A 15,857-nucleotide genomic window follows, 5' to 3' on the forward strand; every position below is an offset into this window, starting at 1 on the left:
TGTTTTATATAAAACTGGATTAGGCGTATATATCGAAAATCTAGTTGCCAGCCTGACACATTGATCTTGTATAATCTGCACACTTTAAAGCTTATTTACGTTCACTGTATCCCAGGTACTCCATGTTCAAAATATATTCTTTTCGGTATTTTAAACACTTTGTTTTAGATTGTATTCATTTTACAACCATTATTTTCTTGTATTTTTATTTGACGTACTACACTTATAGTAATTTTTACATTTTAATTTTAGTATGATTTTTCCAGTTTAAATTTTTATCAAAATTCATGCTCAAAAACTATCATTATTTACAGTTTTAATCACTTCATCATATAAGGTAACAACTTGGTTTTTAATATTATCTCTTAATATTTATAGATACATAACAAGGTATGATAATCTTGATTTTTACAGGATTTAAATTAATTTTTCATAGTGCAGCACCGAAGGTTATGCCAATCAGAGCTAACTGGATTACTTGTGTTGCTCTATGAATATATTTGTAAGAAAACCAAATATTTTACGTAAAATATTTTCTCAACCCAAACGAGCCGTTTTTACATATATATTTTTCTCTACAAGTGGGTTTTCTCGATATCACTGATTAAGACAAACCATGTTACAAAGATTATATAAAGATACCAAGCTCAACAAACAGATCGAAAAGGTTAACAACACTCTGCGAGACAAAACATCTGAAATCAGAGTAATGTGGAAGTTCCTAATATTTATTAATTATATTTTTATTATACTAAAATGTTTTTTTTTCAGAATTTGTGAAGTGTTTCTGAGTTTAAACTGATAAGTAATAATAAATATAACATAAATAGATATACTATCGGGTTATAGGGTTTTTGTCACTTTGTATCAAGATTTTTTAAACCTTTTGTTTGCTTTGTTATTAAGCCTGGGCTCTTCCTAACAAAGGTATCGAAACCCGGTTTCTCGCGGACTGAGCCTGCAGAAAAGACGCTGTGTTACTGGGTAACTATTTAAACCTACGTGTTTATATGACATCATGAATAAAATTCTTAAACAAAGATAACATTTTAACATAGCTTTCACAGTCTAATGCAATATTTAGACAAAAATTCAATTTTAAAACAAAGATAAAGACAAAAACATTCAAGTGGTGACTTGAAATCATCATAGCATATTATCATACAAGAACTAAACTATGATATATCCCTAAAAGGAATACCTTAACATTTATGAACACCAAAAGGCTAAAATAACAAATTGATAATAAGGAACAAACTACTTTTAAATGAAGTGCATTCATGTGCGCCAACATTCATTGACAATTACACTTACTTCAAATATATATACATATAAATGTTTGTTATAACTTAAAAACAAGCTGAAACAAAAATAAATTAAACAAAAAACGCTGCACTTATTGAAAAGCTTCCAGAGAACAAACTATAATGTAGGATTATAAATGTATCTTAGGTTTTGGAGGTGACTGGGAAGTAGGATCCACATTGTGGTGGGGATACACCGTCTATAAGTCTTAACTTCCATTTCTCCAGTCTTACATAAGAAATAAAAGACTAGCAGTAGATTTAGAAATAGAAATTAGGAGAGCGAGATGTGGGTGCTCAAGACCACAACGTCCCACATCTATATCACGCTTCACTGCCTGCAGACAGTTATGGGAAGGTGACTGCTCTCTAAAGCAAAGAAGAAAAATTGATTGAAATAAAAATAAGAATAAGAAAATATGGTACTACCATTCTGGGGTAAGTAAGATGAAACTTACCTTTTGAAGTTAGTATTACAGCTCCCAATATGGTAGAAAGGTATTAACTGAAAGCACAGAAGACAAATTATACGAGTGTCCAAGTTGCTTTCATACTGAAAATATATTTCACAACCACACACAGTCACTGCATAAGAAAATCTGCTATTTCATAACCTGATCATGGCACTGAAAGTGTTTTCTTCCTGTGTTATTGCTGGGTAAATTCATGCATACTGAACAACGTTGATATCAACCTCCCTAAGTACTCTTGGAGCACTAGAGAACTTTTTCTCATGAGGTAGAACTATATCACTTACACAGTTAGTAGCACTTTCTGTGTGAATCTGTTTATACTTAGAGAACAGATATTTGATCCCTGTTTATTATTGCAAGTGTTCATCCTTGTCAGTTCTCTTGTTATTAACAAACCTGACAAGCATCAGCTTATTAGTCTGTATTACCCATTCTGCCAAAACATCAAATTGAGAGTGCTAAGGTGAAATACAAGTCTTCATCACATTTAACACTATACAATGCAACGAACAATTGGTTGTTGAAGTTAGCTCCTTGATTTGTATAGATTTTTCTGAATCATGTTGTCTGGGCTAATGAACTGACTAAAGTATAAGCTCCTCAAACATTATAAAACAGTTTAAAATAATGACTATGTATCAGTAACCTCTCATACTCTCCAGGGCTGCACTATTGATATCCATGGCTCTAAACCGCACTGAAAATGAAACAGTTCTGGGTAAAATTTTATTCTGTTTCAGGAAGTTCTTACAATGGGTAGTACACATTCTACAATAATCACATCAGCACTGAACATCATATCTAACTCACGACCAAAATAATAGTTATAAAATATTATCACAAGTATGTGATATAACATGATGCCCTCTAGTTCTTATGTTGTGTAAAGTCTGGAAGATTTCTCGCTGAAGAGCTCTGGAGACTACTATCTGATAGTAAATGTGCCACACATTATGTACATCTTCACTGTACTCTTCTAATACTGTTGGTTAGATTAGACCTTATGGATAGCAAGGTTAAGATCCTTCAGTTCCTCATCCCAGAGTTACTGATGCATTACCTCTGGCATCCATCGACCAATGGAGTTTTCTGCGTCCTGATCTGCACTTCCTTTGGTGTAAATACCTATGGTTTCAACTTCCACATTGTGTCTGTCATCAGGACATTTCACGAACAGCTTCAGATACAGTTTTGTTATGCAGCAAACTAGTGTGCCTAAGTTATTTAATATCTTTATCCAACATATCAACCCCTGTTAGATTTTAAATGTTTACTAACCACTCCAATGGAGATTGTTCCAACCTAGACGGTGAACTTCTCACCAGAAGGGTAATAGTTACAGTATTTTATAAAGACTACAACTGTAAGCATAAAATTCTTAGTCATGTAGTATCTTCATTCAAGAGCTGTAAGTGAGTCTCTAGCTTACGTGATTATACATTTTATTCCATCTTGCATTAGGGATATTACTTCTAACATTTAAGCAAAGTACACCACAACTTCTCTTGCAGAGTACACACTATCTTCAATAGAGAAGTAAAGAAATAAATCTACTAGAACAAGGCAAATTTCGTTAATTTTCTGGGCCGCGTTTTTATACTAAAACTGCATAGAAACAAAATAAATGAGAAAGCTTAAAATTTCTATATTACTAAAAGCAAGTAAAAACATATGATATCACTGCACATTACTTTGGAAAACCCATCTAACATAACATATTTTGATTATTCTTAAATTAGATTATTGACTACTATGAATTAATGTCAGGCTGTAGCTTAGAGCTTGGCGTGCTAAGCTGTTGATCAGATGGCCTAATATTTGCTCTTGGATCTCACTTAAATCTAGTTAAAGACAACCATAAGAAGAGCAAAAGAAGTAGGAGATACATGGTACAGTGTTTCATAGTGAACATCATCAGGTCTGGCTGATGTACTGCCAGACTAATATAGAGTGAGCTTGAGTTGGCCCGAAAGGATAGATCCGATCACTCTGCCTGAGACTTGATGGCCGACAATGCAGGGGAGAAAGTAGAAGTGTTGAAAAGATAAGAAAATATCTCACCGAGAGTATTAGCGACTTTCTGGCCTTTGAATAGCAATATGAAAAAGGGATTGGAAACATGCCTTCATTTCCTTTCCAAATCTTGTACCTTATGACTTTGAAACTGGTGGTAGAAGAGATACTAGTTGTAAACTTAATCCAAGATTTCTTTTGACTTTGACGTTTGACCTGCCAAGCATAAATGAAGATGTGCTCGCTGGAAAACAATACAGTTAAAAAGAGTGAGATGCCTGCAAAAGAAATCCCAGGCCCGCTTTTGAACCTTCAGTGCCTGCTAGCAGGCGGGAGACCATCATGGAAAACGTTTCGAGGTTTTGGGCAAAGAATGAACAACTGTGTAAATGATACAATCAGTTACTACTTCCAAACAGTCATTAATAAATGGAAGACTAATGATTTCAAAATTGATTTCCGAGAGAGAGGTGAAAGAGAGCTAGTCGGCCTGGTTTAACTTTCATTGTGGCACTCCGTTCGGGTGGCATAGACCACGGCCAAACTTCCTCAAAACAATATAAAAATTATCACTGCTCCATGAAGGGGAACAGATAAATAGGTCGATAGCAGTAAAAGATTGAGTAGGTGCATGAAAATAAGTATAGGAACCAGTATTAAAGAGAGCCAGGTCATGATCCGAGAGCATACGTTCCAACCATGTCAAATAAAGCTAGGATTGTAATTTTTATGCAGATTTGATCAGGTTTATAAAGCTTTAATACTTCGAATAAATATCATGTTTGCTGACAGGAATCGAACTTTGGTTGGATTAGCGGGGCACCACTCTGTTCTTAATCTCAGCAAGACTCTATTATGATTTTGTACATACATCTTCATTTGAACTAATTATTGCTACTTATCAATCATGCATTCGCATACAAACAAAACATGTATTGAGTGAGTATTACAATGGTTAACTTATAAATGAATTTTTAGGCATAAAGAAAAACACAATTACACGTGCATGTTCGCCAGACAATAACAGGCATCACGCAGTATTGTAATTATAGTTTATGAAGTGTGGTTTTTGTTCAAAATCTCTATTTTGGAGAGACATATGTTTGCTCGTAAGAAAATATCTCTCTATATATGTAAAGTATCAATAAGCATCTAAACTCAAAACCTAGAGAAAAATAAACGTTTAATTTTTTTAAGATTAAAATAGTTTCAAACGTGTTGAAAATATTTCCAACTGTAGTTTTGTTTATAAGATTAAACGCTTATTTGATTAGAATTTAACAAACTTTGTTTAGTCTTTGGTATGATCAATAAGTGTGATGAAAAAAATTATTTTGGACAATTGAGTATACAGCAATTTTTGCGCGAAAATATTTAAATTTGTGATGTAAAATAACGCAAAAAAACGCATGCTTTTTCAGTAATATATCAACAATTATGCCTAAAGAATGATTTTACAAACTTTTATCTCGACTTATTTCAATGATTTGAAGAGACACTATGGCTTTATTATATAGGTTTTTCAGTGGTGTATTATAGGTGATAGCTTTAATGACTTTAATTAAGATTGTTTAACGTGGTTTTACATAATTTTTGGAAATTGTGTAATGATTTTGTATCACTGTTTGCATTTAATTAATGTTCGTGTTATTGTTTAGAGTATTCAAAATTATCTATAACACTGTTCAAATTAAATTAACATATTTTATAGCATTGTTGGAAACATATTACTATGTATTTCGATTGTTTGTTTGTTTTCTCAGTTTAATTTAGAGCATTGTCTAGATTATTTTTACATAACGTCTAAAACTGTTCAGTTTAAACTAACGTAATTTTTGGCATTTAGCAGGATATTTCAAAATAGTGTAAGACTCTTTGTAAATGATTTTGACACGATTTAATGACATTCTTAAAAATTGTTTTAACATGTTTTGTTGGCATTGTTTAGGATATTTTAATGTAAAGTTATCTTACTGCTTACATTTTATTTATTTTATGTTATAACTTTTTTTCATGTTGTTTTACGGAAATTTATAATATTAATTACTCGGGATTAGTGTTACTGTTCATAGGTTTCAAAGATTATTTTAACATACTTTTCAGATAATTGCAAAACGTTTATACATATATGTATTATACAGGCAGAAAACTAAGGTTTATATTATGTAAAAACTACACTGACAAACATTATACCAACATTATTTATAAAATACAATGTGATAACTTCCACGACTTCTATATTGGAGAAACAAGTAGAAAAATGGAAACCAGATTCAAAGAACACAAAAAGTCACCTTCACACGTTTTCGAACACTGCAAATAAAATAAACACAACATAACAATAGAAAACACCCAAATAATAAATAAAGAAACAAACATAAACAAACGCAAAATTAAAGAAGCCTTACTTATACAACAACTCAAGCCCAAAATAAACTAATACAAAGGAACACCTTTATACTTATATTAATAAATATAATCAAACATCTAAGCACGCCCTCTATATTCCTACACTCAGTTACACAACCCCCTTCAAACATGTGGTCAGTTACTGGTCAATTACCTCCTTTCTTTGTGAACCTGACGATGACCGAAGAAGGTCGAAACGTTGTTCGTTCCTCTACATAAAAAAAATTCTCAACCCAAATTAGCCGTTTTTACAAATATATTTTTCTTACAAGTGGGTTTTCTCGTCATCACCAATTTGTTGATAGTTCTACTTTGTATATTTTTCATCTTTTCAACATTACACGACTTTAACAATTATCAGAAGACCCCTTAGTTTTACGGCGGTTACTATTTAAATACTCTAAAAACAAAAAAAAGAGCAGTTGAACCTATAAGCGAAAACATGAACGTCATTACACTGTACATACAAAGAATAGAAAAGTGTGATTTCCATAGAACCCAAGTAATTTCTCTCTTGCTTAAAATTAAGCATTAGTTAACGAAAACTATTATATCTTAAATAAAATAGTTTTATGCTTTTAGTTATCAAATGATATAAATATTAGAAATTTAATTTTAAGGTAGTTAAAAATAACTAGTTTAAAAGGCTTACCAGAACCAGAAAAGTCCAAAATATGATGAGTTACCACGATAATATGAATTATTGTGTTCAATAGCCAGAAGAAATAATGTTTATCGTGAGTTATCTGGCTTTATTTAGGGAGTAAAAACTCTCACTATTTATACAGTTTTTTTCTCTTTATTTATTCATTAACAGTACTAACAAAATTATTGATATACAGGTGACAACTTAAAATGGTCCAAAGTAGTGAAAACTTAGTAATAGGAAATAATCCTTGAAAACGATTAATAAACAATTATAGACGCTACTTGTATGCTATAGTCAATTTAAAAATGAAATAATCATGGGTTCTTGTGACGAAAACAATGGAAGAGATGCTGGCTACGTAACCAGAAATCTATTTTCAATGTTTTAGAAATTCTGCCTAAGATTATTTGCGCTATATGGCGAAACTAAATCAATAATACTCTAAATCATTAACATAAATATTTTAAAACTTAAAGTTTTATACGGACCAATTAAAATTAATTCTAGATAAAATTTTGTGCTCTAAAAAAACATGCCTTTTATTTGATTGAAATTTTGTCGCTAAGAAAAGGCGTAAATAAACTCGTTTCCAGTATTAATGAATATACTACATTTTACTGTTTTCACACCAAGGGCTTTTCTTATACACTGCATAATCTTATTTCTATAGATCTTTTTTTGTGTATAAGTGCCATTACAGTTTCAAATCAGAATATATTTTATGTTGCACCACGTTGTGTTCAAGGTATGGTAACTAAGATTAATTTTTATTTACTTCTTTTGTTTTGGCGTAAATAACCTAGTTGCTTTGCACCATAAACCAACCAGTGAATCTTTTATGTTTGTTTTATATTATCATGCTTAGTGTTAGCCGTAAAATTTTAATAATAGCGTATATAGTTAGTATTATACGTTAGACAAGCTTCTAGTCATAACCAAAGCATATATTCTCTTTGATTTAGTTGTTGTTGAGTATAAAGCTACACAATGGACAGTCAGTCTATGCTCTGACCATCACAGATACTGAAATCTCAGTTTCAGTGGTGAAACTTTGTCGAATGGACGGTAACTGCCTGTTGTGAAGACACAAGTGTAGAGGAAGACTTTCGAAACGTCTTTCTCTACACTTGTGTCTCTACAACAGGCAATTGCCGTCCATTCTACAAAGTTTCGTCATGAATACTCTGCCTAAACAATCTATCAAAGAATTCTTACTTTCAGTGTCTAAGCCTGACGATTTATCGCTGAGCCAATAGTTATGAGGGCGGGGGTGGGGAGTGAGAGACTTTTCTCTTTCCAGTTGTGAGTCCTATTGCACCAAACTTGTCGGTTTGTAATTCAAATAATGCGGTGCCGTACTTAATTTCAAATCACCAGAGTGAAAGCAATAATGGTGGCTACTGTACTGCATTTGTACGTTATTTAGTTACTAATTATTATTGTGTATAATTTTGTTTCATCGGGTTTCCAATGTGAATAAGAAGTAATTGTGTTTGAATAGAATGAAGTGGAAATCAAGGCTCTTAAACTCCGCTCGACATTATTGCAAAAGAACAAACAGACGCAAGCCCAGCCTAAAATCAACAACCCCGTATATAATAACACCAATTCAGCAAATTAATTGTAGCTGATCATTGCATTCCCATAATAACAAGAAATTATATTAATATGTTCAATAAAACCATTAAGAACAATACATATCATAAGTGTAGAATCTACTAGCTTTGTTGGTCTATATAGCTAGCACTTTTTTATGGATATATGTCTTCGTGTTTACGCATAAAAAAATACAAATTGTATAGTCCAACCAAATTAATAGGCTTCTACGCTTATAAAGGACTTGTGAGCTTGGTTTTTATCTGTTTAACATATTATAATAAATATATAATATCATCCGAATATAATGTAATACATGTATAATAAACATATTTATATGTAATTTTTGAAGATAGAAAAATTATGTTTTAATGGGACCTAACGCTATATTAACAGTTGAAGCCTACATTGGCCTACTAATTCATTGGCTAATGTACTCATAATGTACCCCACTAACACGATGAAAAAATGTAAGGCTAAATTAATATAAAATGAGATGAACTGAACAAAGTGATCCACGTTCACCATTATATCCTCAAAACAAGATGAATTAATCAAACATTTCCAACAAGTTAAAAAAAAGATTAATTAAGCTTTAAATAGTAAGACTTCCAAAAGCTTAGTTTACAATCGTCTCTAACTCTGAACATTATAGTATTTGTTTTCCAATGGTCCATGCCATCATGTTTAGTATATATTTATATACAATTTATGTAATTATATGCATGATTGGTCCATTTAGTTCTTTATCAACTGCCTTCTAATGATTGTTCAGATGAACATAAAAATGCATTGACACCAGCCTAATTATTCTAAAATAGTTTAAATGGTTAATACAAATACGAACCTCTCTTCTCTTTCATACTTCACACTGGTGTCAGCAATAACAGCAGTATAATTAGAATATGAATATAAAATACAAGTCTTCATTTCTGTATTCCACACATTCACGCTTTTAATGCACAATTCACAGGTGTGCTTCGTACAAAAACTTTGTTTTTGAAAACTCATTTGTAAGTCCACTGCTGTTAGTTTTGGAGACGATGTAGTTTTTCACTAAAATCATATTTAGACTACTGCTGTATTACAAGTATGTTTTACTCTGAAAATCTTCTTTTGACGTGGTTAAAACGAGACACGTTGCAAGTCGAATATTTGTATAAACGTTGTTGTATGGTGTTCATGCAATGAAAGACAGTCGCAGGTGATGGTGTATTGTCAGAACAGGATGAAGAGGTAGACATTGCAGGATATTTAGTTCTTCATATAATTGCAATCAGCTAATGTCTGAAACGTCTCTACTAACCAGTAGTAACTGTATCTTACCGTGGATGCTATTTGGTTTTGTAGATAAACTTACAGTTTCTAAAATCATGTAATAGCTGTCTAGGGAGACTTCTGTATCGCATCTGATGCAAGAAGAAATAATTCTACGCTCCAGTTCTCCTCCAGGTCTTCGGAGTTCTATTTTAGTATTCATAATCAGAGTGTTACTTCTTGCAAAGAAACTAAACTAAATTTGCCTTGATTCCGGGCAACAGTCCCAGATCTTCTAGTTCATCTACGGTGATCGCTGTATTTCCAAATCCCTATTGCAGGAACATTTCGAGATATCGTTAAGTAGTGTTGAGGACAACAACCTGAAGAATGTTTGATATTTCGGGAATTTATTTATTGTCTTGATACGAAATCAAACTTCGATAAAAACAATAAGGACAATCGTGAAATTTCTAATCCCTGAATTGGTTGCCTGGACCATATGTCTCACGACAAGAATTTCCTAATAGTTTGTGATCACTATCACAGTGTATCTCCCCTTTAAACATTCGTCATGTATTCCTAGAAATAGTAAAGAACGCATAAATGTACTATCAAATGACATTGTCCACAGTTGGCTTTGTTGCATTACTTTACAATCGTGTTTAGAGTATAGCATCTATAAAACGCAAAAACGCTGAATTTACATCAAACACTTTCATAACTTTCATCTCTAACATATTTTACGGATAGAGCATAAGTAATTTTGAGTTCAATATTCTGTATATATTTTTTTACTTTCTGCAACACAAAGAAACCGTTATACAACCTCGATATTACGCGAAAATATGTCAGTGTCTTACAATGTGAAAAGCAATTGTTCTTAAGTATGGTGAGCTACGGTAACACTGCTTAAACTAAAATATCGTAAAATTAAAAATTGTACAATCGTTCATTAAAACAACATCAGCTTCGCTGAAAATTTTACTAGTTTCATTGTTTTATTTATCATTGTTCTTGCTCTACTAGTGTCAGATACATAATCTATAAACAATGAAAAGACTTGGCTTCCCCAACACTTTAAGTCTTCCTGAATTCACTGTGTGTCCTTTAAGTAAAGCAATTTATTTTGTATAATTTTCACCATATGACTTATGTACCTCGTTGAATATACATATTTTCGTATAATAGGATTGTTTCTCAAGCATTGTTGTGGAACTCCCAAGAAGTTCGCAGACTGACAGCATCTCAGTGGCACAGCAGTATGTTTACAAAGCACAGACTACCCTTCGCGTAGCATTGTGCTTAATAATAAACAACACACAAACACAAGCGGATATAAGATTTGATTTGAACCATTCGAAACTGAGCCGTTCGTTTCCACTTTTTTTTTCTATCAAGATGATAATCAAATGCATCATGACGTTGTGCTAGTGGATAGTTCTTCAACCAATCATCTGTTAGCTCTAAAAATCATCGCTTTCGTTACCCAACAAATCAATGCTTTTATAACAAAAAATGCCCTTCTGAGCTTTCATACCGTTTCAAGACAGGTGAAATGCGTCTTCAGTTATTATTTCTTTTATGGTCAGAAAGGTTGTTTTGACATATATTTCGCAACAAAAGAAATTCCTTCCAAACACATCAACAGTGTATCTCTTTTTCTTTTGATATCTTCTCCCAATGGTACAGCGGTATGTCTGAGGACTCACACCACTAAAAAACGGATTTCGATACCCGTGGTGGACAAAGCACAGATAGCCCATTGTGTAGTTTTGTGCTTAATTCTAAACAATCGAATTATTTTGAAATTTTTAAACGAACTTATGAGCCACTGTCAACATTGTTATACATTGTAACTTAAGACCAGTTACTAGTAATGAGACTTACAGAGGCTAACTTTGACTTCTCAACACATATTACTTTTATTTTTAAACTCGGCCTTTACTTAGATTTATTATGATATGGCTATTGACAACTCAATCGATTTTGCGCATTTTTAAATATTTCTTACTGAATCCAACAGAGCCAGCCTAAACTGTTTAAAAATGAACTGTAAAGATTTACAAGAAAAACCATCAGGTTGTGCTCTAAACACTTTGAAGCAGGATGTTTTCATAAAACAGGTTTAACTGTTTGTCTGAAAAATAATACTTTGTCCACAGTGTCTTTCGCGGGTGTAATTCCCCATCACACAACATATTCGCCCTTTCAGCTGTGGGAGCGTTATAATGTGACGGTCAATCCCACTATTCGTTGGTAAAAGAGTAGCCCAAGAGTTGGCGGTGGGTGGTGATAACTAACTGCCTTCACTCTAGTCTTACACTGCTAAATTAGGTACGGCTAGCGCAGATAGCCTTTGCATAGATTTAAGTAAAATTAAAAAAAAAACACTGTTCTTAATTTTCTGAGCACCTACAAAGGATATATTATCGTTATGACTTAGGAATATATTGTAATAATTATTTAAATCTTTCTTTAAACTGCTGAAAATTTGGTACAGTGTTTATTATGAGAAAACTGTTAATGCTGAGTAGCGTATTTTTGTGTCAATCTGAAGTTACATAAAGTTAATAGTTAGAAAAAAAAATTCAATAATTATTAAAATACTCAACAAATAAAACTTGCTTCCGTGTAATGAAGTATTTATTAATAAAGGAAAGTTATTAAAGGTTTTAGTAAGTTATTGACTCACTTATACGTTCTGATATATTTGCGGTTTACTAAAAAAGGACTTAAAAAACGTAAATCAGTTCAAGCATGCTTTACAATATTCATCTAGATCTAGTAATTCCTGTACATTTATACATAACAATTGATAAGATCATCTACTTCTAAGTCATAGTTATCATATAAGTCCATGAGAAATGGACGGAATAGTTGATAATTTCAAAAAAGTTTTCGTTTGTTTGTTTTTTTTGAATTTGGCGCAAAGCTACTCGAGGGCTATATGCGCTAGCCGTCCCTAATTTAGCAGTGTAAGACTAGAGGGAAGGCAGCTAGTCATAACCACCCACTGCCAACTCTTGGGCTACTCTTTTGACCGAAACTTTATAACGCCCTCATGGGCTTGAAGGATGAAAGGGCGAGCATGTTTGGTGCGATGGGGATTCGAACTCGCGACCCTCGGATTACGAGTCGAACGCCTTAACCCATCTGACCATGCCGGGCCTAAAGGTTTTCGTAACAAAAGAAAATGTGTTAGGAAAAAATGGTTAATATAAGTGTCCAAACTCTGAATCAACAGAATAACATTTAGTAACCGTCAGCGATACATATTTGTTAAAAAGCACTTTTTCAAATGCTTTTTATAAATCTCTATAAAAGTACTGCTTAACAAAAGATAAAAATCAATCGACTTTTACGATATTTTGCATTAACACTTCATTCTTTACTCCACTAAAACCTACAAATTTATAAGACGTACCTTTAGTCTTGTTCTACTATACTAATACATTTATTATTCAAAAGTGGTATCAAAGCATTAATGGAGCACCAGCCTTTATATAAGAAGCATTTAATGCATTACAACAAGTGGCATAAAAGAAAAGAAGGAATGAACAAAATTATTTGTACTTTAATACCAGATGAAGTGACCATAAGAAAACATGAGAAGTAGGATGGATGAAACTTCTTGACTATGTGAAAATCGGTGTAATCCTCTTGTCAGAGATGTATTGGTGTTTATGGTTGTTTTTCCAAACAGTAACTGGAAGGTGCCTGGTTGCTGTTTCTTTATTAATAGTATGATAATGATAGAGCGTGAACGAGCAAAGTGGATGAAAATTTGTGTACAAATATTGTTAACTGTTGAGATTACAGCTGTGTCACTTGTTTGTGATGGTCCAAGTTGTCACTTGTCCAAGTTAAAAAAATTGGGTATCATTATGCCAAAAAATTTGCATCCATGATGTTTTTCCACCCATGCGATAAAAAAAATCAAAAGTTATGTCATACTTGATCAATACTACGTGCTAAAGCTATTTTGCAACTCTTCTGCACGCAGTAAAATTTTAATTGGCGCTTAACTACTGATTTGCATAAAATCTTAGCACAAGAAGGTTTATACTAGAAAACAAATCAAGAAAAATACACTTTAAGTGGGCAAAACAATAAATGAAAGATAAGTTTGCAGAAGAAACTTCAAATTCACAGCTAACAGATGTTATAGAATTTTGTAACAAAATTTAAGAGAAGTGAGCTTACTGTTAAATTTATAAGAACATTTGACAGACTATTTGATTTGTTCAACTCCAGAAATCTATGGGCCAAAAATTATAAAACTTTAGTGAGAATTTCCAATAAGTAATTTTAAAGTCTTTACTTAGAAGAAACAAAATGTTATATATATTTCATTTAACAAACATGTTCGGGCAAAGAATGTAAACAACTATACATAAAATACCATTTATTAGTTTGGTTCGAATTTCGCACAAAGCTACTCGAGGGATATCGGCGCTAGCCGTTTCTAATTTAGCAGTGTAAGACTAGACGGAAGGCAACTAGTCATTACCACCCACCCTCAACTCTTGTGCTACTTTTTTACCAATAAATAGTGGGATTGACCGTGAAATTATAACGCCCCCACGGCTGAAAGGGCGAGCATGTTTGGCGCGACGGGGATGCGAACCCACGACCCTCAGATTACGAGTCGCACGCCTTAACACGCTTGGCCATGCCGGGCCATGGTGGTTTGGAGGTTGACATATTTGGAAACTGTTTTCAGTGTTGACAACAACAAAAAAACACTCACATTCAAACTTAATATTTACAAATTTTACCACATTTTTTACACTGCTAAAGAAACCAAACTGAAGTGTTTCATATAGAAAAAAGCGATATTTTATTGTTATATATTAGCCTCTAAAGCATAAAACAAATCAAGCAGAAAAGCAAATAAAATGTACAAACTCACCACGATCGAAAGACGTATCTGCAGAAACAACATAATTCTGTTGTTTATATGTTTCACACACTTACGTCATATGTTTGTTATTGAATTTTAAAATCGCTTGATTCTAACACAAACGTGTGGTACATAGTCATGCATCATTAACTGAAAACAATCTGATTGAAGAGAAGCTTCCAGAACAATTTCTACTTATCAGTGGCACAGTAAAACCCGAAAATGTCACGGACAGAGCCTTCCTGTACTAAACCTTCTTTCAATATGTTTTTTCTATTATTCACTGGCCTTATTCATTTTTACTCTCCAATTAAATAATTTAATACAAAAGATATATTCATTCTCGAATTTTTTATTATTTTCTTTTGTTTTTGACACGCACTCAACTATTTACAAGAATGAAACATAATATCTTAAAGTAAATAGTAAAAGCGTGTGTATGTTTGTTTGAAGTTAAGCACAGATCTATACAGTGGTCTATCTGTGCTCTGCCAACCACGGGTATCGAAATTCAGTTTCTAGTGTTGTAAGGCCTCAGACATGTCGCTGTGCCACTGAAGACGTAATAAAACTAACTTCAGAATTAAAATTTGAAATATTTAACTACATTTTAACAGAAGTAAATTCTATTATTAACAACTAATAACATTTTAAATAAAATTTTATCGACTAATATTGTACCCACTTGCTATAAGCCGTCTTTTAAAGACATGTTTTTATTTTACTTGCGCGTAGGTGCTCACTATGCCATTTCTGAAGAAGGAAAAAAGAGCGGTTAAGTGTGTTTACTTATAGGAAAGCCACAGTGGGTTATCTGCTGAGCCCACTGAGGGGAATTGAACCCCTTATTTCAGCGTTGTAAATCCGGAGACATAGCGCTGTACTAGCGGGGGCGAAAGCGGGTGGTTGGTTGAGCGTAAATACTTTGTTTTTTAACCAACACAATATTGTTGTCTTTTGATTTATATACATAAAACTGGTAAATTGTTTGTAAAACTAAACAACAGTTATGGGCTTTATTTTTACGATAAGTATTTATTAAGGAAGATTTCAAACCCTTTCTTGAAAATGTGTTTGTCTCTGTAATTAACTGTCCTTTATTGCTGAAAAGTTATCAGAAATAGTTTTTAGTGGTTTTGGTTTTGTTAATTTACCGTATTTCATCGTTTGTGTGATGATAGCAAATTTATTATTGTACTCGTTAGTTATAACTTACAGTATTTTGTTTAACTTTGTTCTCGTTAAGTAAC

At 32.7% G+C, this 15,857-nt stretch overlaps 1 protein-coding gene across 3 annotated transcripts in view; it reads left to right on the top strand.

The window, feature by feature from the left end:
* The window catches only part of LOC143225901 (calcium-binding protein E63-1-like), a 50,523-nt gene that overhangs the window by 17,598 nt on the left and 17,068 nt on the right, over positions 1 to 15,857 (top strand). The window lies entirely within an intron of this gene.

The sequence above is a fragment of the Tachypleus tridentatus genome, chromosome 9 (genome assembly GCF_004210375.1).
Source record: "Tachypleus tridentatus isolate NWPU-2018 chromosome 9, ASM421037v1, whole genome shotgun sequence".
NCBI classification, from domain to species: Eukaryota; Metazoa; Arthropoda; class Merostomata; order Xiphosura; family Limulidae; genus Tachypleus; species Tachypleus tridentatus.